Source organism: Cebus imitator, unplaced genomic scaffold, assembly GCF_001604975.1.
Source record: "Cebus imitator isolate Cc_AM_T3 unplaced genomic scaffold, Cebus_imitator-1.0 Scaffold216, whole genome shotgun sequence".
In the NCBI taxonomy this organism is placed as follows: domain Eukaryota; kingdom Metazoa; phylum Chordata; class Mammalia; order Primates; family Cebidae; genus Cebus; species Cebus imitator.
Genome location: NW_016107531.1, coordinates 1830654 through 1855982, shown reverse-complemented (window position 1 = coordinate 1855982; position 25329 = coordinate 1830654). Strand labels below are relative to the sequence as shown.

General features: G+C 46.8%; 1 protein-coding gene across 11 annotated transcripts in view; it reads left to right on the top strand.

The window, feature by feature from the left end:
- Positions 1 to 25329, top strand: part of RALGPS1 (Ral GEF with PH domain and SH3 binding motif 1) — a 379879-nt gene that overhangs the window by 42412 nt on the left and 312138 nt on the right. For 6 of the 11 annotated variants that reach the window (XM_037745926.1, XM_037745923.1, XM_037745925.1 and 3 more), the window contains exon 1: positions 10813 to 11043. The exons of 1 other annotated variant lie outside the window; for it this stretch is intronic. The gene's annotated coding sequence lies outside the window, so the exon portion shown is untranslated. Of the gene's footprint in view, positions 1 to 10812; positions 11044 to 11474; positions 11535 to 12231; positions 12262 to 25329 lie in introns of those variants that run through there. 4 more of the 11 variants (XM_037745924.1, XM_017549113.2, XM_037745919.1 and 1 more) reach the window with 4 other exon arrangements.

Below are 25329 nucleotides of genomic sequence, written 5' to 3'. Positions count from 1 at the left end.
TTAGTAGAGACGGGGTTTCACCATGTTGACCAGGATGGTCTCGATCTCTTGACCTCGTGATCCACCCGCCTCGGCCTCCCAAAGTGCTGGGATTACAGGCTTGAGCCACCGCGCCCGGCCCCAGATATATATTTCTTATTATGTTGTAGTATCACAAGATGGTTACTTCAATTGCAGCTACTATCCCAGATATGGACTCTTTATTGGAACAAATCAGCATAGTCCTCGGTATGCAGATACTGATTTAGAAAAAATTTTTTTTCTTTATGCAAAATTTCAGGGACCACCAGAAGTAATTTGCTTTAACCTAACATAGTCAACTATATACCTTTTTGCTCTTGCCTCAGGGCTTTCTCGATTCTCTTGCCGTCTTTTGTAATCTAGTCCACAGGATCTTGATTGTCTTGATATCCCATAGAATGTCACATTGGTTGACTACATTGATAAATCATGTGTACTGGTGTCAAGCATACAAGATAAAACAAGATCAACAGACCCATGGAAAAGTGGGCATGATGGCAGGGATGGAAGCTGTGCATGGGCTCAACCACATGGACGTACTTCACCTAAGCTGAACTGGCTATAGCCACTGCTGAGGACTTACCCTGACAATATGGCACTATTCCCCAGGCAGAATTTGTTGCTACCTGATGTTATGTTGATTGCATTAGACTCCTTCCATTATGGAAGAAACAATGACTTGTCCTCACTAGCAAAGAGCATTCTAGGCCAGGTGCAGTGGCTCACACCTGTAATCCTAACACTTTGGGAGGCCAAGGGGTGGGTGGATCACCTGAGGTCAGGAGTTTTGAGACCAGCCTGGCCAACATGGTAAAACCCCATCTCTACTAATAATACAAAAATTAGCTGGGCATGGTGGTGCATTCCTGTAATCCCAACTACTTTGGAGGCTGAGGCAGGAGAATCGCTTGAACCCATGAGGCGGAGGAGCTTGCAGTTAGCTGAGATCGTGCCATTGCATTCCAGCCTGGGCGATAAGAGCAAAACTTCATCTTGAAAAAGAAAAAGATCATTCCAATAAATGTAGGTTTTCTTTCCTTTCTCATAATGATTCTTCCAGAACCTCCATCCATATACTTATAGAGTACCTTATTAAAAATCATGTTATTCTTTTTTTTTTTTTTTGAGATGGAGTCTCACTCATTCTGTCACCCAGGCTGGAGTACAGTGGTGCGATCTTGGTTCACTGCAGCCTCTGCCTCCCAGGTTCAAGCAATTCTCTGCCTCAGCCTCCTAAGTAGTTGGGATTACAGGCATGTGCCACCACACCTGGCTGATTTTTGTATTTTTAGTAGAGACAAGGCTTCACCATGTTGGCCAGGCTAGTGTTGAACTCCTGACATCAAGTGATCTGCTGGCCTTGGCCTTCCAAAGTGCTGGGATTACAGGTGTGAGCCACTGCGCCTGGCCTGGTTATTTTTTAAATAGTAAGGATATAACAATAAGGTTTTGATGTAAGTGATTAGCTCTACAATTCTTTAGATTACAGGATGTTCAGCTTGACTGGGACTATCTAAGAGGAGTGATTATTATTGCTCAGAAATACTTACTTTTTAATGTATTTTTTGAGACAGAGTTTTGCTCTTGTTGCCTAGGCTGGAGTGCAATGGTATGATCTTGGCTTACCACAAACTCTGCCTCCTGGTTTTACTTGATTCTCCTGTCTCAGCCTCTTGAGTAGCTGGGATTACAGGCATGCACCACCACTCCAGCTAATTTTGTATTTTTAGTAGAAACAGGGTTTCTTCATGTGGGTTAGGCTAGTCTCAAACTCCCGATCTCAGGTGATCTGCCTGCCTCAGCCTCCCAAAGTACTGGGACTACAGGTGTGAACCACCATGCCTGGCCAGAAATATTTATTAATACCATGACTTTTCCTCAGAGATGGATATTATGACAGTTGGGATTTTTTTTTCCCCTTTTACTTTGGAAAGAGGATGAAAATGTCTTTGTTTTCCGTCAAAATAATTGCATCTTGTTTGATACAGACATAAAGTTGCTCTCGTGTTGACATTCAAAAATGGTGGGTACAGAGTAGCCAAAGGCGTGGACTGTGCCAGGTATTAAGCTGTTGACTCTTCATCACAAAACCCATGTTCTATACCTGTTTCACGATGCTGGTGGGACTCTAAAATCTGCTTCTCTTCTTTGCCAGCTGGCCTTTTGTTAGGATCTGTCAACAGCGGATACTAGAGAGAGAGTGAATGTTGGAAAAGGGAATAAGAAGCTTCTCTCCTGTTTGCTTGTTATTTCTGCCAGTATCACCAGAAGATGGACCTACTGTATGGCAGCAGCAGTTGTTTCCAGCTTCCCACTTCTTTTTGGACTCCCAAGACTCATCATTTCTCCTCAGAGGTACCCGCACCAGCCAGGCAGTGGCCCCGTCGTCAAAGGCCTGAGTCCCAGTTTCCTTGGGCTTCTTTTCTGAACTTCCAGGCTGTGATAATCTGGCCTCTTTCTTTTGCCCCTTCAGCAACAAGAGCTGCTTCCTTCATTTATTATATGTTTCCTCAGGGTAATAAGTTCCTTATGCTGCCTGTGACATAGTATATTATTTGGAGATAGTCTGATTAATTGAAGATATGTATTGCAAACTTAAAACAACCATTAAAACTTGTTTAAGGCACTTAATGGTTTAATATACTGTATTAGATTGTCAACACTCAGTGCCATTTTCCTCCTTTTCTGTTCTCCCTTGGATTGCTAGATCTGGAAGCTTGGGAACTACACTTCCCAGCATTCCTTGCCAGAGGGTTACTACATAGATTCTCCCAATGAGAAATACACTTGTTTCTTACTATTTGTGGTGGTTTTGCCCTATAAAGTCTCTGTGAACACTAAATAAGCAAATACTGAAACACTGCTCCTAGGGGAAATACAGTGTTAGGTTCCTCTGAGCCTCTGGTCACAACATTTTCATCAACCAATCAATATATAATCTTGCCTGGTGCAGTGGCCCACTCCTGTAATCCCAGCACTTTGGGAGGCCAAGGCGGGCAGATCACATTTGGTCAGGAGTTCAAGACCAGCCTGGCCAATATGGTGAAACCCTATCTTTACTAAAAATACAAAAATTAGCTGGCTGTGGTGGTGCACACCTGTAATCCCAGCTACTCGGTAGGCTGAGGCAGGAGAATTGCTTGAACCTGGGAGGTGGAGGTTGCAGTGAGCCAAGATTTCACCACTGCACTCCAGCTTGGGTGACAGAGTGAGACTCTGTCTCAAAAAAAATAAAATCAACATATAATCTTATTTTGTGTGTTACTGTTTAGAGACACTTTGTTAATATACATTGTTAATTTGTTAACCTTGAACTCACCTGGGTGTGGTGGCTCATGTCTGTAATCCTAGCACTTTGGGAGACTGATGTGGGTGGATCACCTGAGGTCAGGAGTTTGTGACCAGCCTGGCCAACGTGGTGAAACCCCGTCTCTATGAAAAATACAAAAATTAGCTGGGCATGGTGGCGTGCACATGTAATCCCAGCTACCTGGGAGGCTGAGACAGGAGAATCACTGGGACCCAGGAGGTAGAGGCTGCAGTGAGCCGAGATCACACCACTGCACTCCAGCCTGGGTGACAGAGCAAGACTCCATCTCAGAAGAAACCAAGAAAACAAAAACAAACAAAACAAACACACACACACACCCATCCACACACACACACACACACACACACACACATAAACCTCACATCCAACAGCACTATAACTTATGGCTGAATGAAGCTTTATCTAAGTCATATATGTTCTCAGTAAGGTCCTGCCACAGCCAGCTCGTGCTCAGGAACACCAGATAGCAGTTCAGCGCTATACCTGGGGCCACTTTAATCAGTGAAATCACCCAGAAAAACAAAAATATAAAAAATGTAGCACTAAATAGATGGAAAAAGGACATTTATTTATAGTACAAGAGTTGAAACAAGAAGGCAGAGTGTTGTTTGACCTCAGCTGGGAACATATATATTGACCGATGCAAATTTTTTGCTGCTCTGTGCATGTCCATGAATGACCACAAAAGTGCTGTGAGTATTCATTCTGGGATACAAATAAAGTGTAGCAAGCAGGCTAATTCACAAATATGGAACTGGAATCCATGAATAACGAGGATCAACCATATGTCTGTTTCAGCATGCCCACTTCTGCCATCTGCCAGGGTAGAGGAAGATGGTAGAGAATTTCCACTTCACTGAGGATTGGCCATTGTTTTTGCCAGGCTTCTGAGAGACACCCCAGTAGCTGCGTTCCTTACTGGGGTATTAAATCCCTTGTTCTGACTGGGCGTGGTGGCTCATGCCTATAATCCCAGCACTTTGGGAGGTTGAGGTGGGCGGATCACTTGAGTCAGGAGTTTGAGACCAGCCTGGCCAACATGGTGAAACCCCATCTCTAATTAAAAAAAAAAAAATTAGCTGGGTGTGGAGGCATGCACCTGTAGTCCCAGCTGCTTGAGAGGCTGAGGCAGGAGAACTTCTTTTGTTTTCTTTTTTTTTAGTCCTACAAGACTTGGACTATCTGAAGAGAACTTCTTGAACTTGGGAGGTGGAGGGTGCAGTGAGCCGAGATTGCACCACTGCACTCCAGCCTAGGCAACAGAGCAAGACTCTGTCTCAAATCAGTCAGTCAGTCGGTCAATCAATCAATCAATACCTTGTCCTGAGAAAGTGTCCCTAAGTTAATGATTTCTTGCTTATCAAATCTTACATTCCAGCTTCCCTGATCAAATACCTGCCAAATCCAATCCCAGGGGTACTCCCTTGGCTTGAGCCGGTATAAACTGGTTAATTTTTGCAATTTATGGATAGCATCTCTGTTCTCCCTTGTTTGGTCCAGTGCATCCCCAGCCAGGTTACTTTGGGATTTAATCCTAGTTTCCAGCCTGGTAGCTGGGAGTGGAAGCAGGGGCAGCAACCAAACGGGCATGAGTTGCCTGTGCAGAAGGCCTCTGTAGCATTTTCCAGCACAGCAGTAGCTCCAGTGCTAACTCAGGACAAGCAGGCCAACTTGGGAAGCCCAGAGAGGCCTGGGGTACATGTCATGGAGTCAACATCCTCAGGGATATCCATCCAGATGTTCTTATCCTATGTTTCAGAATCCTTGGTTAACCCCAGCAGGAGATCCTGACCTTTACATAATATACTTTCCTTGCCTGAGTATTCAAACATCTCTGGGGCTCTGGAGTGTAGCTTAGCTCTTCAGTCTGCGACTCAACTGTGTCTGTCCTTCACCACCAGAGATAATAGGAGCCTCTTTATAAGCTACCACCAAAGCTCTCTGGTTCTCAGGCTTAGCCATTAACTGCTCCTTAACAGCTCTCAGTCTCTCCTTATCCTTCTGCAACACAGCCAGTCAACTAACTTCCTCTGTCTTTGTCCACAATGTTCTCCCCAAATTTTTCAGACTCTGGAAAAAACGTGCCCACCATAGCATTCTCCTCCATGGGGATATTTTCCCAAGTTGCCATCAGTGAAATAATTAGCAAGTAAGCCACCACCTTGTTCCAGAGACTATCTGTGCTCCAGCAGGAGGGTATTCTCTTACCTACTGGGCAGTGGGTGAACCATCCCAAATCCACAACTCACCACCTATTTTCGGTGCCTATTCCTGGTACTTCTTGTGTCTGTCCAGGTTCACTAAGGAGCAGGTGTGACAACAGAATTAAACATGCAAGGATTTTATCAGGGGAAATGGGCAGGGAGCTGGGACAGGTTGAGAGAGCCATCAGACTGTGAATCAAGTCTGACCTCAAGTGAAGGAGAGAGGTAAGGGAATGTGTGGAAGTATCCCATACTACCATGCAGTCCAACAAAGGGTCAGCAAGGCTGTCAGGCTGTCCTTGAGCCAAAGATTATCACCAGAGGACTCCCATTGTCACCCAGGGACAGGCCTGCCTTGGTATTCCTGCCATGGTTGGTTGCTGGGTGCAGCCCATGGGTAACATGGCTTTGGTGCCAATGCTTTGATGGATTACAGAGTGCAGAAGTTGGGCCCTTGGTCAAATAAGCTCCCTACAGTTGGAAGTCTCTCAGGTGCATTCTCATGGTCACTACGGGATTAACTCACTTTTCCTTAGGAGCACCCTGTAAGATAGGTACTCTGGATATTATCTTCTTAGAAATGAGCAAACTGAGGCATAAAGAGTTTTGGACACTTGTCCAAGGCCACATAGATGGGAAGCAGAAAAGCCAAGATTGTTCCTAGAACTAAATTCAAAATTTCACTTTCAGTCCCTATTCTTCTACCTCCTTCCTGCTGCCCATATTGATGGCTGTTTTCCCTGAAACCCCTTGGTGGCACCTCACCATTGTACCTGTGTGCACAGGAAAAGCACCTGTGTCCCTAATGACAGTGCTCTTTCCTGCACCCTATTTTCTGCCTTCTGATTTCCCCAGAGATACTAACCGCCAGGTTCTGGAGGATACTTTATTCCAGAATCCTTATAACACCTGGGTGTGGATGGCCTCTGCACAGGGGCTACCTCTTAGGCAACAGAAAAGAGTGGGTTATGCCCTGAATTAGTTATCTTTTGCTGTGTAACAATTTTATCACAAATGTGGCAGCTTAAAATAACACGCATGTGGCAAGGCATGGTGGCTTATGCCTGTAATCTCAGCACTTGAGGGCCAAGGTGGGCGGATCACAAGATCAAGAGATCGAGACCATCCTGGCAAATATGGTGAAATTTTTGTATTTTTAAAAATACAAAAATTAGCTGGGCCTGGTGGTGTGAGCCTGTAATCCCAGCTACTCGGGAGGCTGAAGCAGGGGAATCGCTTGAACCCAGGAGGTGGAGGTTGCAGTGAGCCGAGATCGTGACACTGAACTCCAGCCTGGGTGACAGAGTGAGACTGTGTCTAAAAAAAAAAACCAAAACCAAAACAACACCCACACATTTATTATCTCAATGTTTCTATAGGTTTCTATTCCTTTCCCTCATTGAGAGTGACTAGGGACAGCTTAGCTAGGTACTCTTTTTCAGAGTCTCACAGGCTATAATCAAGGTGTTGGCTGTGCCTTCAGTCGCATCTGAGGTTCGACAGGTGAAGGATCTGCTTCTGAGTTAATGTGATTGTTGGCAGCATTCTGTTCCTTTCAGGCTACTGGGCTGAGGGCTTTCTTGCTGGTTGTTGGCTGGAGGCTGCCCTTAGTTCCTTGCTGCATGGACCCCTCTTCAGGGCAGCTCACACCATGACAGCTTAGATCTTCAAGGCCAGCCAGAGAGTCTCCTAGCAAGATGGGTTACAGTTTAATGCAATCATATGCATCCTAAAACCTTTGCTTCATTCTATTGGCTAGGAGCATGTCAGGTCCTGCCCACACAAGGGCAGGGACTTCATGAGGTGGGGATTATGGGGGGCACCCTAGAGTTTGTCTGCCACACGTTCCTTTTGGTCAGCATCTCTAATGAGAACAACTCCTTGAACCATCCCAAAGTTTGGCTCTCCATGAAGTGGAAGTCCGTGTGAAGACAGCTGGGTTGAGGATTGACCCATGGTGATTTCTCCAATCCTCCTTTTTTCCTCTGGCTCAAAAATTCTTTTCCCTCATTGAGAGTAACTCAAACATACTAGATACTAAGAATGTGCTCATTACTCCAGCACATCACACTTTATAATGAACTCTAGTGGACACAGCTAAGATCCTCTCCACATCCTGTTACACATATTTAAGCATGGGAATGAGAGATTGATCAGACTTTACAATAAATTTTATTTATTTATTTATTTATTGAGATGGAGTCTTGCTCTGTTGCTCAGGCTGGAGTACAGTGGCGTGATCTCAGCTTACTGTAGCCTCCACCTCCCGGGTTCAAGTGATTCTCCTGTCTCAGCCTTCCAAGTAGCTGGGACTACAGGTGCATGCCACTGTACCTGGCTAATTTTTGTATTTTTAGTATAGACAGGGTTTTGCCATGTTGGCCAGGCTGGTCTGGAACTCCTGACCTCAGGTGATCTGCCCGCCTTGGCTTCCCAAAGTGCTGGAATTACAGGTGTTAGCCACTGCCCCTGGCCAACAATAACTTTAAAAAATAGCTTTATTGAGTTATAATTAACCCACTTAAAGAGTATAATTTGGCCAGACATGGCCAAGGGTTCCATTCGCTCCACCTTCTCATCAACGTTTGTTATTGTCTATCTTATTCGTTGTAGCCATCCTAATGGTGTGAAGTGGTTTTGATTTGCATTTCCCCAATGGCTAATGATATTGAGTGCTTTTTCATGTACTTATTGACCACTGTGTATCTTCTTTGGAAACATGTCTATTCAGATCCTTCTCTCTCTCTCTCTCTGAGACCAAACTTGGTTTTTTTTTTTTTTGTTTTTTTTTGAGACAGAGTTTCCCTCATGTTACCCAGGCTAGAGTGCAATGGCGCGATCTCGGCTCACCGCAACCTCCGCCTCCTGGGTTCAGGCAATTCTCCTGCCTCAGCCTCCTGAGTAGCTGGGATTACAGGCACCTACCACCATGCCCAGCTCATTTTTTGTATTTTTAGTAGAGATGGGGTTTCACCATGTTGACCAGGATGGTCTTGATCTCTTGACCTCGTGATCCACCCGCCTCAGCNCCAGCTAATTTTTTGTATTTTTAGTAGAGACGGGGTTTCACCATGTTGACCAGGATGGTCTCGATCTCTTGACCTCGTGATCCACCTGCCTCTGCCTCCCAAAGTGCTGGGATTACAGGCTTGAGCCACCGCGCCCGGCCCAAACTTGGTTTTATTGCTTTAAGAAACTTATTATTTCTCATTTATCACCATCTAAGCTTTCTGTCTTCTTTAAAGTTGAAGTCCCTTCGTCCCTGCTTCATTTTTCTCTCATAGCACTTTTCTCTATCTACCCTACTACTGTACATACTGATTTTAACAGCTGTCTTAGCCTACTAGAATGTTAACTCCACGAGGACAAGGATTTTTGTCTCTTTTATTCACTGCTGTTTTCTCAGCATTTATAGTAGCACTTGGCACATAGCAGAGAACCATTAGATATTTGTAGAAAGAATGAATACATCCTTCTGGAAGCAACAAGAATGAAAATTAAATTACCTTTTCTCAATTTAAAATTGGGTTTACAATAACAATATATCACAAAAGAATCTGTGTTCACTGAAGAAAGCTTAGAAAGTATGCATAGGCGTAATAAAATTATAGATACCATTTAGCAAGCATACATTGCACACACTGTGCTAAATTCCTTCTGTGCTTGCCCTAAGTCACATAGGTAAATATAATAGTAGCCAATGTTTATTGAGCTCCTGTTAGGGACCAGGCCCTCTTCTATGTATTATCTCATTAATTCCTCCCAACAGCCTGTCTAAAGAGGCTGCTACTTTTATCATACTCATCTTTCAATAAAGAAATAGAGGCACGCCGAGATGCTAAGTAACTTGCTCACATGCATGCATGCACACAGCTTGCTGGTAGCAGAGCCAGGGCAGAACCATTGCACTATATTGTCTCTTGTTCTCTCTCTCTCTCTCTCTCTCTCTCTCTCTCTCTCTCTCTCTCTGAGACAGGGTCTCCCTCTGTTGTCCAGGCTGGAGTGCAGTGGCACCATCACTTGAGGCTCACTGCAGCCTTGATATCCCGGGCTCAAGTGATGCTCCCACCTCACTCTCCTGAGCTGGGACTACAGGCTGCGCTGCCATGCCCCACTAAGTTTTGTATTGTTAGTAGAGACAGGGTCTCGCCACATTATTCAGGCTGGTCTCACACTCCTGAACTCAAGCAATCCTCCCACTTTGGCTTCCCAAAGTGCTGGGATTACAGGCATGAGTCACTTCACCAGGCTCTTGTTCTTTTTATGCAAAATAATTAAGTACCTTCTTTGAGGATGACTGGTTTCTTAATACAAAATAGCAGAAACTTCCCCGAGAGGTCTCTTAAGACACAGGTTGTTTAACTTCTACTACTCTATTTCTTTTCTTGTTTCATTTTTTCCCTTTCGTAAGCTTTGGGGAGCATAGTAACCAATCTTTCCATACTCATTCATGTCACTGCAAAATTACTTTGAAGATGGTAAAAATGACGTTCTATTTGTCTACAGGTCCAAGAATCTTTTGGTGTAGGGCAGGGAATAATACCTCCTACCCGTGGGAGGCAGAACAGAGTTTTGCTGTGGTTCTAAACTTCCGGAGCTTCACAGACCTGGCTTTAATTGCCTTTGCAATTTATTATCCCTGCGACTTTGGCCAAATGACCACCTCTGTGCTCACCTCACCGTACCTGGCACAGAGTCAAGGATCTGGGAGCAGGGAGACAGGATTTGGGCACATTCCCCAACTTTGCACCTGTGTGGTCTTGGACAAGTCCCTTACCTCGTTGGGCCTAACTTTGCGCAGCTGTAAAATGGGTGATACCCCAGGATTTCTGAGGTTTCTTCTGGCTGTGACGTTTTGGGCGCTGCGCCTACCTCCCAGCTGTGAAGAATGGGCACTAAGGCGATGTCTCGCTTACAAAATCATTTTTGTTGAAAACGATAAATCCCAGGTACGGATTTAGGGGGGAAATTGAGTGAGGCCTGGACGGCCGTGTGGAGAATGAGATGCGCGGCAATTTCTAGGCAGGGGATGGGCGTGGCGGGCGGCGGGCCGGGTGTGCTGGCAGCGCAGCATCCCTGCGGGAGGAGAGGGCGTCTGTCGACAAGCGCGGAGGCAGAGGCCGCGGAGGACCGCAGATGCAGCGGCTGCGCACTGGCAAGACCAGACGGCCGATTTGCGTGTCTCCGCCCCTGCGACGAGCTGATTGGGGGGCTGTTCTGGCGCCGCGCGCCGATTGGCTGAGCAGCCCGCCGCTCAGGCCCCGGAGCGGACGGTTCCTACTGCGGCTGGGCACCGGCTCCGCTCCCGCGTCTGCCCGCGCTCCAGCTGCGCCCGGCCCGGCCCCAGCCCGGCTCGGCGCGGCCCCGGCCTCTGAGCGAAGGCGCCGCAGCCGGTGGGCTGTTCCCAGGGCCATGAGGAAGCGGCGGCAGCCACTGCGGCCCGCGTCAAGGTGACCGGCCGGGACTGCGGCGGCGGGTAGAGAGTCGGTGAGAGGCGCGGCCGGCGGGGCGGGGCGGGACGGGGCGGGTCCGGCCCGGCCCTGAGGCCGGGCCTGAGGGAGCCGCAGGTGCGGGGGGCGGAACCCCGAGGGCCGCCGGACCCGGGGAGGGGCCTCGGTGCCGGAGGCGGGGCGGGGCCGTGCCTGCGTGTGCCCGGCGCCGGGGCCTGGCCCGGGTCCTGGCCCGGGTCCGTGGGTTCTGGAGTCCGGGGCCGGGGGCTCGCCGGTCCTCGGGAGCGTGAAGGACTGCGGGGGAAGAGACGCGGGGCACGGGGGGCGGGGCCGGGGAGGCGGTTGGGCGGGGCACCGCGGCTGCAAGGTGCGGGGGGGCGGGGCCGGCGGGGCTGCCGTGGGCGGGGCTGCGGGGTGCGGCCGGCGCGCGCGGCCCGTGGAAAGCACAGGTGCGGGGGGCGGGGCCTGGGGACCTGCAGCGGCGGGGGGCGGGACTCAGGCGGCTGCGGGGCGGAAGCAGGGCCCCTGGTGAGGAGCGGGCGAGGGTGGGTGGTCGCCGGAGAAGGGAAGGCCGCCCTCTCCGCTGCCCAGTGGGGCTTGGGTGGGAGCGAGGGCTTTGGGCTCCCTGCAGATTCTGGGGGCATCCGCGGCTGTCGCTGGAAGGGCTGTTCGGGCCTGCCTGTGCTTCTGCTGACTTGGGCTTGGAGCTCAGCTGCGCTGGTTACAGGGAGGCTGCCTCCCCTATGCCACGCCGCTCCCTAAGTGGGGCGCGCTGTTTTTCGCACCTCAGGGGCTTTCCTGTTGCTGTTGAAGGGACATGCCTGGATGCGGGGAGGGGGCAGGGGCCTGGCTGTCATTGGTGATAGGCTGTTGAAAAATGTTTGTGCTTGAGGGGTGTTGTGAGGCTTGGAGGGGTCCTGGCTTGCTGGCTCCTGGTATCAGAAGCTGCTGTAGGTCTCAGCAGTGCGTCTCAAAAAGACTGAAATGGCAGCCTGGTAAGTGGGGAGAGCAGGGATGAGAATTCAGAAGCTTTTGACTATGCCACCTGGGAGAGTTTTTCACTCTGTTTCCTCCTTTGCAAAATGAGCATCTTGGTACCTGCCTGTGTGCCTCCCAGGAGCCTGGTGAGGATAGGATGAAACAGTGCCTACTGAGCAAATCGCTGGGTAAAGTTTTGAGTTTCCCCTTTCTTTTGCCGACGGGCAGGTTGGATTCAGGGACTGGAGAGTCTAAAGAAGAGAGGGTTTGTCAAGAGGTGAGACGGGACCACTTTCTTTTCGCAGTTTGGGATGAGGTTTTCTTGGGAGTTCCCAAAAGACTCAGCTGTGTCGTGGATCGTGACTGCTTCTTCCTGTGAGGCCTCTGAGGGAGCTGCTGCAACGTGGCAGTGGCAAGTGGAAGCAGAAGCAGAACATTTGTTTGTTGACCTTTAGACCCCAACCCTGTTGAGGACTCTGAGCTGGAGCATACGGCTCAGGCCTGCGGCTGTGGAAGTCCCTCTCCCCGCATCCAAGTACAGACCCCAATTTCACCACATTCCAAGAAGGCTGGTTGCGTTGGCTCACGCTTGTAATCCCAGCACTCTGGGAGGCCGAGGTGGGTGGATCATTTGAGGTCAGGAGTCTGAGACCAGCCTGGCCAACATGGTGAAACCCCGTCTCTACTAAAAAATACAGAAATTAGCCGGGTGTGATGGTACATGCCTGTAATCTCAGCTGCTCAGGAAGCTGAGTCAGGAGAATTGCTTGAACCTGGGAGGGAGGGGTTTCAGTGAGCCGAGATCATGCCACTGCACTCCACCCCGGGCAGTAGAGTGAGACTCCTCCATCTCAAAACACACACAAAAAACTCGAAGACTCCCAAAAGAAGGTAATGCCAGGACTCGACTGGAGTAGGGAGAAAGCAGGAGGACCGGGCTGTTTCTGAATTTCGGAAGAGCGCTCTGTACCCATATATGTGACCTTTCAAAGCCCAGTGCTTCTGCTCACTGGCAGTTGACCAGTCCAAACTATAATGCCTCCTGCCTTTGTTGCATAGACAGAAGAGAAGGTAGGTGGAGGTTTCTCTACTAACTGTTTTTTTTCCCCCCCCCCCCACCGTAGAAGGTGTGGGACTTTTGGGGGCCAGATACCATGGTGCTGGCCTCCCTCATTACCACTGGTTGGTACAGTGGTGACCCAGTGGCATTGAGGGGATTAGGTCCTTACTGGGGCCTGTGCTTGTGTGGCAGGTACCAGAGGATCTAGAAGCAGCAGGTGAGAGTTCTCCCACTCTGTCTTGGCAGAAACAGTGTTAATGGCTCTCAGAGACTGCTGCTCTCTGAGTGACCATCATGCTCTTTGGGTTAGAAGGAAAGCCCAAACTTGGAGGCAAAGAAGAGCTAGAACATGCGTTGAATAATGAGGGAATTGGCAACATTTAGGGTTGAGAGAAAGACTTCATTAATGAAAAATACTGCATCTGAGGCTCTCTGATGTGACCCACCTCTTGAAATTGATTTTCCTTTTCAGTATGAAGGGTAAGAGCTCTGACTTGGAAGTCAGTCAGGTCTGTTTGAAACTGCAGGCTGTCACCTCCTGCTGAGTGAACCAGCACTACTTTCTTAGCTTCACAGAGCTTTGGTTTCTTTATTTGTAAAGCAAGGATAACCATGCCCATCTTGTGAGGTGGTTATGAAGAATAAATGAGACAGGAGGGGGTAAGGCACCTGATCCACTTGGCCCTCATTGTTAGGGTCCTGTTCTGTCTCTCACTGCCTGCCCATCTTTCAACACAAGCCACTCAGAAAAGCATGTAACATGCAAGGAGAGCAGGACAGGGAACTCTGAGGCCTCTACTTCTTATATAACCTTGAACAAATCCCTTCCTCTCTCCAGACCTTGGTTTTCTTAGCTGAGTGAGGAGGGTGTTAGACTATGTGATCATCAAGAGTCCTTCTAGCTCTAGTCTACTGGTTAGCATGCTGTCATATTTTCTTCAGAGGCAGGAGGGAGGAAACTAATGACCTGTTGTTCAGTTCTTCTCTTAAAAATATCTGTCTAGCACCTTGCCTGGCATGCAGTAGGTGCTCACTGCATGCTTGTTGAAAGAACAGATGAAGGACTTTAACTAGAAAGAAGGTGTGGCAAGTCGTACCTGCTGCTTTTATGCATATGGTATCTATACCTTTAACATGCATTTTATTTATTGCACAAAAATATTGTAACATTAGTAAAATTAGTGAACCTCAACATAAAAGACAAAAGTTGTTGCATGGTTCCATTTCATCACACATTAAGTTCATTGAGTTTTTGTTCATAAACATACATAATTCTTCATGGTCGCAATCGTATGTATGTAAGCATTTGGGAAAGGCCCAGTAATAAATGGTTTCTTTAAATATAGTTTAAAACCTTTTTTTTTTTTTTAAGAGACAGGGTCTCTCTCTGTCACCCAGACTGGAGTGCGGTAGCGCAATCATGGCTCACTGCAACCTTGACCTCCCAGGCTCAAATGATCCTCCCACCTTAACCTCCCAAGTACTGTGCCACAACATCTGGCTAATTTTTATTTTTATTTTTTTTTGTAGAGATGGGAGTCTCACTATATTGCCCAGGCTGGTCTCCAACTCTTGGGCTCAAGTGATCCTCCCAGAGTGCTCGGATTACAGGCATGAGCCACCACATCCAGCAAATATAGTTTTCGTTTTATATTTTGAGGAAGTAAAAAAGTCACACATGGATTTTTTTAAGGAAAGTAGGGGAATAGATTATAAAGTCAGTGTGTTTCTTGCCTCAAGTTGATAGTTCCTAGTCCTTTTCCCTAGAGGCAACCACTGTTACCAGTTTCTTGTTTATTATATATTCTTTCTCTTACACAAAGAATAGCATTCTGCACATACTCATTGCTGCTTTATGTATTCACTTGATTTACTTTGGAAATTGTTCTAACATTGGAAAATATGTCAGTTGGTATGTACAGTTCCTTTTTTTTTTTTGGCAGCGTCTTGCTCTGTCTCCAGGCTGGAGTGCAGTGGTACGATCTTGGCTCACTGTAGCCCCTGCTTCTTGGGTTCAAGCAATTCTCCTGCCTCAGTCTCCTGAAGTAGCTGGGACTACAGGCCTGCGCCACCACGCCCAGCTAATTTTTGTATTTTAGTAGAGATGGGATTTCACCATGTTGGCCAGGATGGTCTTGATCTCTTGATCAGACCTTGTGATCCGCCCGCCTTGGTCTCCCAAAGTGCTGGGATTACAGGCAAGAGCCATCATGTCCGGCCACAGTTCCTTCTTAATAAATGTTTTTGACTGATAGAAGCACAATTTTGTACTTCCAGTCTTCACTCACCAATGATGTTTACTCAGTATTGGTTAGCAGTCATTATTTAGAAGACTAACAAGAGACATCCTTTGTCCTCCTCTAGGAAAAAATGTGGCCTTGGTCCCAGTGAACAGTAGATTAAAGGGCAATCCATGTGTTGGATGCAAGGCAGAGAACAGAAAGAGAAAGGAAAAGGAATTTGTTTACTGGTAACTGAGAACTGATTTTCCATTCAGGTTGTGATTCAAAGTCCAGCTCTGTCACTTACTGGCTGTGTGACTTGGAACAATGTACCTAATCTGTCTGCATCTTAGTTTCCATATCTGTAAAATAGATAATGGTAATAGGATCTGTCTTCAGGGATTTTTGTGCAGAGGAAGTGAGATCATGCAATGCAAAGTACATATAGCAATAGCAGGTCATAGTAAGTGCTTAAGAAGGTTGAGCTGCTATGTTATTAATGATCTGAAATAGACTCTATTTTTTGTGAGTAGATATTTACTGGACATTTAAGGGGGATCCATGGAGAATGCCTAAAGTCCTTGCCTTTGAGGTGCTCACATGCTCTGTATGGAGATTGGCACACAAGTCATGGATTACTGAACAGTATAGTGGGCCAAGTGGTGGGAGGTGAGCAGTGTGTGAGGTCACAGAGGCAGGGAACAATGACTTCTCTCTGGGGTGATTTGGGAATTGCCTCCTCAGCTCAAATTTTCCCTCCTTTGTGAAACCGACTTAATTTTTCCAGGCACTCTCCTATTTTTACTCCCTTGACTTTTGTTCTGTGTGTACCTGGATCAGAGCACCCGTCATGTTATTGCATATGTGACTTTTTGCCTGTATCGCTACTCTGTACAAGGAAAGTCTCCTGCTTTCTTTGCTGCTGGATCTCCAGGGCTTGGCACAGGGTAGACTCTTTTTGAACAGTGTGATGGACGTGTGCTGAGACAAACCATGCTACGAAATGGTGTCAGATTTTTATTTATACGTCATCATGTCTCTGGTGAAACTTATTCTCTGGACTCTACTTCTTCACTCCCCCAGTATTTGAGTGCTGGCTCTGAGACAGGCACGTGCTGTGCTGTACGCTAGATGTAGGCTTTGGGCATGGCTGGTGTCCTAAAAAGTCTTAGGGATGGGGAAGAAAAATATTTGTTGCAGATGCTGAAAGTCAAGATGAGGAAGCAGAAAAATGGACAAGTCTGAAATGAGCCGCTTATGCTTGCTGAAACTCACCTCTCCTTTCTGCAGAAGTATGACTGCTCTCCCTTCCCTTGGGCTACGGTGTGGAGGAGCAAGCCAAAGGAGCCAAGTAGGTGGCCCATAGATTTTTTTTTTTTTTTTTTGAGACAGAGTTTCGCTCTTGTTACCTAGGCTGGAGTACAATGGCTCTATCTTGGCTCACCGCAACCTCCGCCTCCTGGGTTCAAGCAATTCTGCCGCAGCCTCCCGAGTAGCTGGGACTACAGGCATGCGCCACCATGCCCAGCTAATTTTTGTATTTTTAGTAGAGACGGGGTTTCACCATGTTGACCAGGATGGTCTCAATCTCCTGACCTTGTGATCTACCCGCCTCGGCCTCCCAAAGTGCTGTGATTATAGGCATGAGCCACTGCACCCGGCCTGGCCCATAGATGTTAACTGAGGGGAAGAGTTGGTTGGATTGGCTTCTGTGAGGAGTGTTTCTGGGCCTCCTTTCTTAACAGAGAATACACTTGATTTTCTTCAGGTGGGCATTCATTAACCTGCCTTGCTGGGCTCTTGCTTTGGGCTAAGCCTTGTGCTTGATGCTGGACACGTGCAGATGAAGCTTTGTCTCTGCCCTTTGGGACCTCACAGTCAGTGGAGAAGTCACCCACAAACAGAAGGTGACTGAAGGTGATTGGCTATAACAGAGAACTTCTTGTGAAGTAGCTGAGCAGATTCAGACTCAGAGCCAGGCAGACCCGGGTTCAAATCCTACTCTGTCACAGACAACCTGTGTGACCATGGGCAGGTGTCTTCCCAGCTCTGAGTCTTGGTTTACTGATTTGGTAAAGTGGGGATAGCAGTATTACCTAACATAGGGCTGTTGAAGATTTCAGTGAAATAATGCAGTGCAGTGTTTAGCACAGTGCCTGCCAGGAAGTTAATGCTTACAGAGTGCTCACTGTTGTATTTATACATGGTGCTGTGGGAGAACCAAGAAGTACCTCTTGAGCTGTTTCCTCTGGGTCCTAGTGATAGTGTAGTAGTCATGGTGAAAGTTAGGCATTGAAGGTGAAGGTGATGGTCAAGGTGTCTGAGAAATCAACTCTGAAGTCATAAAGTGTTCAAGGAGTCCTCAGGACCTTCCTCACTAGCCCTGTTGGCACCAGGGCCATGGACTTGTCTATAAGTGTTTCCTCCCCACTTTCTGCATGAGCTCTTCTGAAAGGTGGGTTTCACCCATCATCATTATGAGCACCTTTTCTTTGTCTGAGTGCCTGCACTGATCAATTTGATGACTTTTCCCCCAAAGAGAGGCATGAGTTGTACTTGTCTCACCTTTGCTTACTGAGGGACGCAGAGACCTGAAGACCCAGAACAGCAAAGTATTCCTTGGTTTTTCTGTAGAGCTTTCAAATCTGTGGTGTTCTTCTTTGCAGGAGATTTATCTACTGAGCATCAGAGAGGCAGATAGGACAGTGCTTAAAAGACAGACTCTGGAGTTGGGACACAGACAGATGTGGGTTTGTGTCCTGACTTCATCACAAGCCATGTGGCTTTGAGCAAATGACTATACCTGTTTCCTCATCAATACAAGAGGTGAGGTAGTACATACCTTAGTGTGGTTTGTACAGGGTTTCAGGGAGACGCTACAGAATAGGGCTTAGCAGAGAACTTGCACATTGTGAGCACCCAGGACATGGGAGCTAGAATAGTGTCCTGTTTTCACCCAGGGTCATAAGATTTTTAGGATGCCTTTCTCAAGGTATTAATATATTACCTATGGAAGTTATGTGAGTTATTGCATAAGCACTGTGTTAAAACACACATGTACTTGGTGATGGGGGGCTGGCAAACACATCCAGGGTGGTAGGCAGAACTCTTCCTGCGTTGGGATTGCAGATGCAAGTCCCAACTCCCACATAGGGAACTGGTGAGGAAGAGGACGGAGCCATTCTCGGGGCAGGGCCTCTGTCTCAGGCCCATTTAGGAACTGGGGGCTCGCTTCTCAAGTTCTTTCTGTTTAATCATTCTGTTATTCCATGTAAATGATGGGTCTTTAATATGAGCTAATAATGCAACATGATACTTTCTCTCATCAGGATTTAAATATTTCTGTTTTATGGTATTAAGGTCAGGTCAATTTTTGAGTAATCAGAAGAAAATTTAAATGTTTGGCTTTGACAGTCATAGGTTTCTTTTAAAATCATCTGAGATGAAAGGAAGAATAAGGAATGTATTTAAGTCCCTGTTTATTGGATACAATAATTATCACCCACTCTTGTATAAGCCTGATAACTAGGGCAAGGGAAGTTTGTGCTTTTGGCATATTTCTGAATAATTAAATATTTATGGAAAACAAGTTAATAGATTCAAGACAGTTTGCTGTGTCTTTCTGTGGCAATAAAGTTCGTTATGTGGAATTACAGAGAGGATTAGCCCTCTCTGCAGCTGTTTCACCATATCTCTAACACTTTCAGTCCACTAGCATTTATAGATTGTTCTCCTGCTCAGCTCCTACAACTCTCACTGTGTGCCCTGCCGTAGCATACAGTACAATTGTGCCCACCAATGACTTCTCATGAGCTTTCTCTAGACTTCACAGAGTAAGAGTCCACATTTGTTCTTGCATATTTAGAGCCTACCCCTGGGCTGGTACGAGGCAGCTAGAATGGTCTGAGTATGTCATTCCTTTGCTTAAAATCCTCCAGTGGCTTCTAATTTCTGTTAGAAAAATGACCAAATAATTAGCATGGCCTTTGAGCTGTAAGAATATGCTTTCTAGGGTGACTGCTGGATATGTCTCTCTCCCCTTGTGCAGTGCAGTCCCATCAAGTCATGGGCTGTGGCTGTTTTGCCCACCAACAGGTCCTCAGTGCCTAGCCTAGCATCTGGCCTGTAGTAGATGCTCCATAAATGTTTATTGGATGAACAAATGGAGCCAATAGTGGGTGCCCAGTGACTGATTTGAATCTATAAAATGAGAAGTTTGTTAGATTTGAAGTTCTATCCATTATACAGTATCTCAATACTTTACAACACTTAAAAAGTTCTCTTCACATCTTTTATTCCAAACTTATATTGATTCTGCAGGTAGGTAGGGCAGGTTTTGATATGCATAGAAGAAAATGGAAGCTCAGAGAGGTTAGATACATTGCCCAAGATGCAGCTATGAGAGAAGCTGAGGGTCCTAATGCCTCAGGGGCCTCTTCTCACCTCCTGCTGCCTCAGGGTGTGGTTTCTGACATACTCATCGTAGAAGTCAGGTGAGATAAGGCAACAGGGCTTCATTGGAAAAAGGTACTTAAAACAGTTTTTCTTGGTTTTAGATATTTCAGTTTCCTGATAATTGAATTTGAGGAGTTGAGTTAAATTTGGAATGATGGATTTAAGGTCTTGTTTCATTCTACGGGTCAGAAAATACTGAATTTTCCTGTAAATGGTTAAACCATAGTGATTATTGGTACCCGTGATGATTAGTTTGTAACTAGGGTTAAAATTTGTGTTGTTGAGAAGCTCTTTTTTTTTTTTTTTTTTTTAAGAGAGGCAATCTTGCTGAGTCACCTGGGATGGAGTGCAGTGGCTGTTCACAGGTGTGATTATAGCACACCGCAGTCTTCAACTCATAGCCTCAAGTATTCCTCCTCCCTCAGCCTCCCAAGTAGTTCTCAAGTGCCACTCCACCTGGCTGACAAGCTTTTTATTTATTTATTATTATTTTTTTTTGAGACAGAGTCTTGCTCTTTTGCCGGGCTGCAGTGCAGTGGCATGATCTCGGCTCACTGCAACCTGTCTCCCGGATTCAAGCGATTCCCCTGTCTCATCCTCCTGAGTAGCTGGAACTACAGGTGCACGCCACCACACCCGGCTAATTTTTTTGTATTTTAGTAGAGATGTGGTTTCACCATGGCCGGGATGGTCTTGATATCCTGACCTCATGATCTGCCTGCCGCCTCAGCCTCCCAAAGTGCTGGGATTACGGGAGTGAGCCACTGCTCCGACAAGCTTTTTTGATAAGATTAGAAGTCTTTTCAAAACATCCTTTGCTGTTTTCAGAAGATAATTGTTGTTGTTTCAGTTAGTTTATTTCTTTACTATATCTCTGGCCAATCTGTTATGAGACACCTTGGCAATGAGCACCACTATGGCCTTTGTGCTTATCACATATAGTGTCCACCTGTCCTGGTGGTTACCATTCATTGAATCCACTCTTTCCACTTTCCAGATGTAGATGGAGACTTTGCTAGAGTTTCCTACTCAGGTGTCCTGATTCCCCACCTGACAAAGACCATGAACTGAAACACATCTATATGCATATGGCAGTTTCTCAACAGCTGCTTGCAGTTCATGTACTGCTGGTAATAAACCATGCCCATGGTGAAGCATTTATCTCAGATGAAAGTGACTGCTTCAGGGGCCTTTGTTGAATCTGCAATGTGGCTGTATGGGAACAAGGCCCAAACTAGACTTAGCACACAGCTCCAATATCTAGTTCAGTGTTGGTGGCTAGCTAAGAAAAGACAGTGCCTCTTGTGATCTGTTAACACCATCATGATCTCAGGGGGCTTCTTAAGGACTGAGAGATTCTTGGAACCTAGTTTTATCAATATTGCCAGTAGTACTTGCGGAACAGAGAAGCAGCCTGGTATATAGAAAGATCAATGAATGTGAAGTCAGAATGCCAAATGTGTCCATTTGCTTTGAGACTCCCACTTTCCAAGTAAACAGGAATATCTCTGGTGTGCATGCATCCTTTTTCGGTAGGAAAGCCTCAGTTTTAATATGTGAGACTGTGTTATGAAGCTTAAGACAGAACAAAGAGAGCTGGATGATTATCAAGGATTGTACCAATAATTGAAGGTAACCTTATTCCTCATTCTTCCCTGTCCTCCATAACTACTTGCCTACCAGCCCATCTGGCCATCCATCCATCCATCCATCCAGTTCTTGTCCAGGGACTACTGAGTGCCAGTGCTATGCCGAGTGTGAGGCCACCGTGGTAGAAAAAGACAAATCTGGTTCTTGCTGTCCTTTAGCTTACTGTCTAGTAGCAAGGTTAAATAAATATAAAAACAATAACAAGTACATAAAAAAGTAATTATAGGGGCTGGGTGCAGTGGCTCACGCCTGTAATCCCAGCACTTTGGGAGGCTGAGGCAGGTGGATCACTTGAGGTCAGGAGTTCAAGACCAGGCTGGCCAACATGGTGAAACCCCATCTCTACTAAAAATACAAAAAATTAGGCCGGGTGCAGTGGCTCACGCCTGTAATCCCACCACTTTGGGAGGCTGAGGCGGGTGGGTCGCAAGTTCAAGAGTGGAGACCATCCTGGCAAACATGGTGAAACCCTGTGTCTACTAAAAATCCAAAAAAATTAGCCAGGCATGGTGGTGCATGCCTGTAATCCCAGCTACTCGGGAGACTGAAGCAGAAGAATTGCTTGAAACCAGAAAACGGAAGTTTCACTGAGCCAGGATCAGGCCACTGCACTACTCCAGCCTGGTGATAGGAGTGAGACTCCATCTCAAAAAAAAAAAAAAAAAAATACAAAAAATACAAAAAATTAGCTGGGTGTGATAGCACGTGCCTTTAATCTCAGCTACTTGGGAGGCTGAGGCAGGAGAATTGCTGGAACCTGGGAGGCAGAGGTTGCAGTGAGCTGAGATGACACCACTGCACTCCAGCCTGGGAGACAGAGTGAGACTCCATCTCAGGAAAAAAAAAAGTAATCACAGTGCACATTGTTGTACACCTGTAGTCCCAGCTACTCAGAAGGCTAAGGCAGGAAGATTGCTTGGAGTCTAAGAGTTGAGTCTAGCTTGGGCAACATATTGAGACCAGCCTGGGAAACACAGTAAGACCCTGTCTCTAAAAAAAAAAAATCATAATTATAGCACTGATGTCTACAAAAGAGGAGTATAAGGTGCTAAGAGACCATACATTGAATGGCTTCCCTGCTAGGGGAGTCAGAGACAGCTTACTAGGAGAAGGGGCCTTTAAGCTGACACCTGAAAGATGAACTGAAGCTAACCAGGTGGAGAGGTGACAGTTGCATCTGCCATCATCCTAGCTGGGGAAAGGGCCTGGTAAACCCCAGATGTACTGGGGAGCCAGCATGGCTAAAGCACTGAGAGCAAGAGAGAGAGCAGTGTTCATGTTCTGGTCATGGCTTTCTTTCCTTGGACTGTGCCAGAAATAATGGACAAATTATGTAGCTGCTGACTCATTTTTCATAACTTCCCAGCTGTCATCAAAAGCGTCTATTACTGAAACATTACCTGTGATTTCCAAGATAGCAGTTGGCCTTATTTTTATTGCTTTAAAGACTGGTTTCTTCCTTTGCTTCTTGAAGGTGTGGAAGAATACTTGGATCTCATTAATGCTTTTCAATCATTAAGTAAACATTTACTAAGCATGTAATAGGGCTAGACACTGCAGACCCTGCCCTCAGGAGCCCTAAGACTTGACAGATAGAAGTAAATACACAATGGTAATGCAGTGTCATGGGAAGTATAGTAGTGGAAATGGAAGCTCATGGGACCGAATAACACTCACAGGCTCTTAAGGATTTTCACTTTTCCAGGTGAAGCGGAATACAGTCAGAGGAAGTAGATTGTACAGAGGTACAGAAGCCTAAGAGAGAGTATGATGTGCTTCAGGGATGGTGGGCAGTGTGATGTTGCTGGAGTGTGAGGTTTGTAGTGGAGGATGGAGGGAGGAGGAGCTGCAGGAGAGGAGGTTAGAGAGGTGGTTTGGGGTCAGTTTGCAGAGGGACTTGCAGGCAGTGCTTAGGAGTGTGGGTGTTGTCTTGTGGTCAGTGGAGAATCGTTCAAGTTATAAGAGGAGAGAAAGATAGTCACTTACAGTCCTGGTGGCATTGTGGAGGATGATGGTGTGAAAGGAGTCTAGAGACTGGGAGTTGAGTGAGGGTTATTACAGGAATTTAGGAGTGGTCTGTTGGGTCCTGGCTAGGTGGATGGGGAGGAAAAAGCAGGTTCAAAAGAAACTGATGTAGAGGCTTCTTCTCCTGGTAGATCGAAGGAAGGGCAATGTCAGAGTTTCTCACTTGATGCCATGAGATGGTAGGACCAGTCATTGAGCTATGGAACATGAAAGGAATACTAGTTTGGGCCATTTTGAGTTTGAAATGGCTGTGGGATCGCTTGGTAGACCTGCCCTCTTGGCGACTGGCCTGCTAATCTGCAGCCGAGAGAGATATCTGGGCTGGAACAGTGCTTCTCACACTCTAGAACAGAGTCGTCTGTGGTGTTTGCGGGGAGGGAAGCTGGTAGTCTTATGTTTAAGAGTTTTCCCAGATGTTTCCGATGCACCCTGGGCTGGGGAGAGATACTTGGGTCATTCTTGGGTAGCTGGCCAAGAATGTTGTATTGTAGGAGAGGATGGGATCACTCAGGAAGGCTGTGTGGTAGTGGATGAGAGTCCCGGCTGAAATACTGGGGAACGTCAGTTTGAGGGGTGGAAGTGGGAAGAGTCAGGGAAGAAGCAAGAGGAGGAGTAGGCAGCAAGGAAAAAAGACAGGAAGATTGATGGTGTGGAAACTGGTGGTAGGGGCATCAGCCTCCACTTCTTTCCCTGCAGGCCTTCAGTTTTCCCATTTTCTCTCTAGTAATTCATTAGGGAATTATTGCCCTGTCTCCTGGAGCTAAGCCCTCTGTGCCCCCCCGCTACCCGTCAACATTTGTTTACACTAGTGTCAGAGCCAGTCTCCCATGAGAGGTCATGCGTCAGTTACCTTTGTTGCCGTGTGCAGAAGACTCTGGAAGAGGCCCCTTGCCGCAGACAGTCTCTACACCCTTTACTGCCTCCCAGCAACCTTCTCAAGCAACTCCCTCATGCCTTTTGTTGCTGGTCCTTTGGACTGAAATCTCTGTCCCCTGAAGCCGGAGAGTTGTGCCCTCCCCCATCTAACATTGTAAGGTTCAGGATGGATCTGCAGCCTCAGTGTGTCCAGGTCCTAGGAAAGGCAGCTGATGGGAACAGTTGGAGTCTGGGAAGATGATTAAACCATTCAAATTAGACTAATGTGATGTGTGGGTAGGTATCTGTGACTTGGCATGGGGGTGCATCCCTGGTCCACTCTATATCCCATGCTTAGATAGCAGAGAAAAGCCTGTTATAGAATTTCTGGAACTTATGGGTGGGGTCTAAGAGTTAGAGTACTTGGGATCTGCTCAGACTGCTGGTGGGGATATGAGGGGTGGTATCCTAAATTGATAAAAGTGGAAGTCTGTCCCTCTGGTAAGCCTAAGTGCCTGACTGCGCACAGCTTACGGAACCAGGTGAAGATCCTTTCATCAGAGATCCAGTGGGAAACTGATCTGTGGTACAGTGTGTGCGTTGTTAGACCCTCAACTCAGCCCTTGGAGTGTAGGACAAAGGTACAGACCTGGTTGCCACTGACCCTGGTGCTGAAAGCCACAACTGAGGACTAGTGAGAAGGATCAGGGTTAACTTGAGGGGAGTCCTTAATACCAACACTGACCATCCTGGCGTGATGCCTTTTGTTCCTCAAGAAAGGAAGTAATGGAATTAATGTTGGTTGAGCTGAGAAACCCAAATGCTGGGCAAAGAAAAGGGAACAGATTGATAGAAAGTAGAGTCAGGATGATGGGATATGTGAACCAGTAAAGAATATAAAATGCGCCGGGCGCGGTGGCTCAAGCCTGTAATCCCAGCACTTTGGGAGGCCGAGGCGGGTGGATCACGAGGTCAAGAGATCGAGACCATCCCGGTCAACATGGTGGAACCCCGTCTCTACTAAAAATACAAAAAATTAGCTGGTCATGGTGGCACGTGCCTGTAATCCCAGCTACTC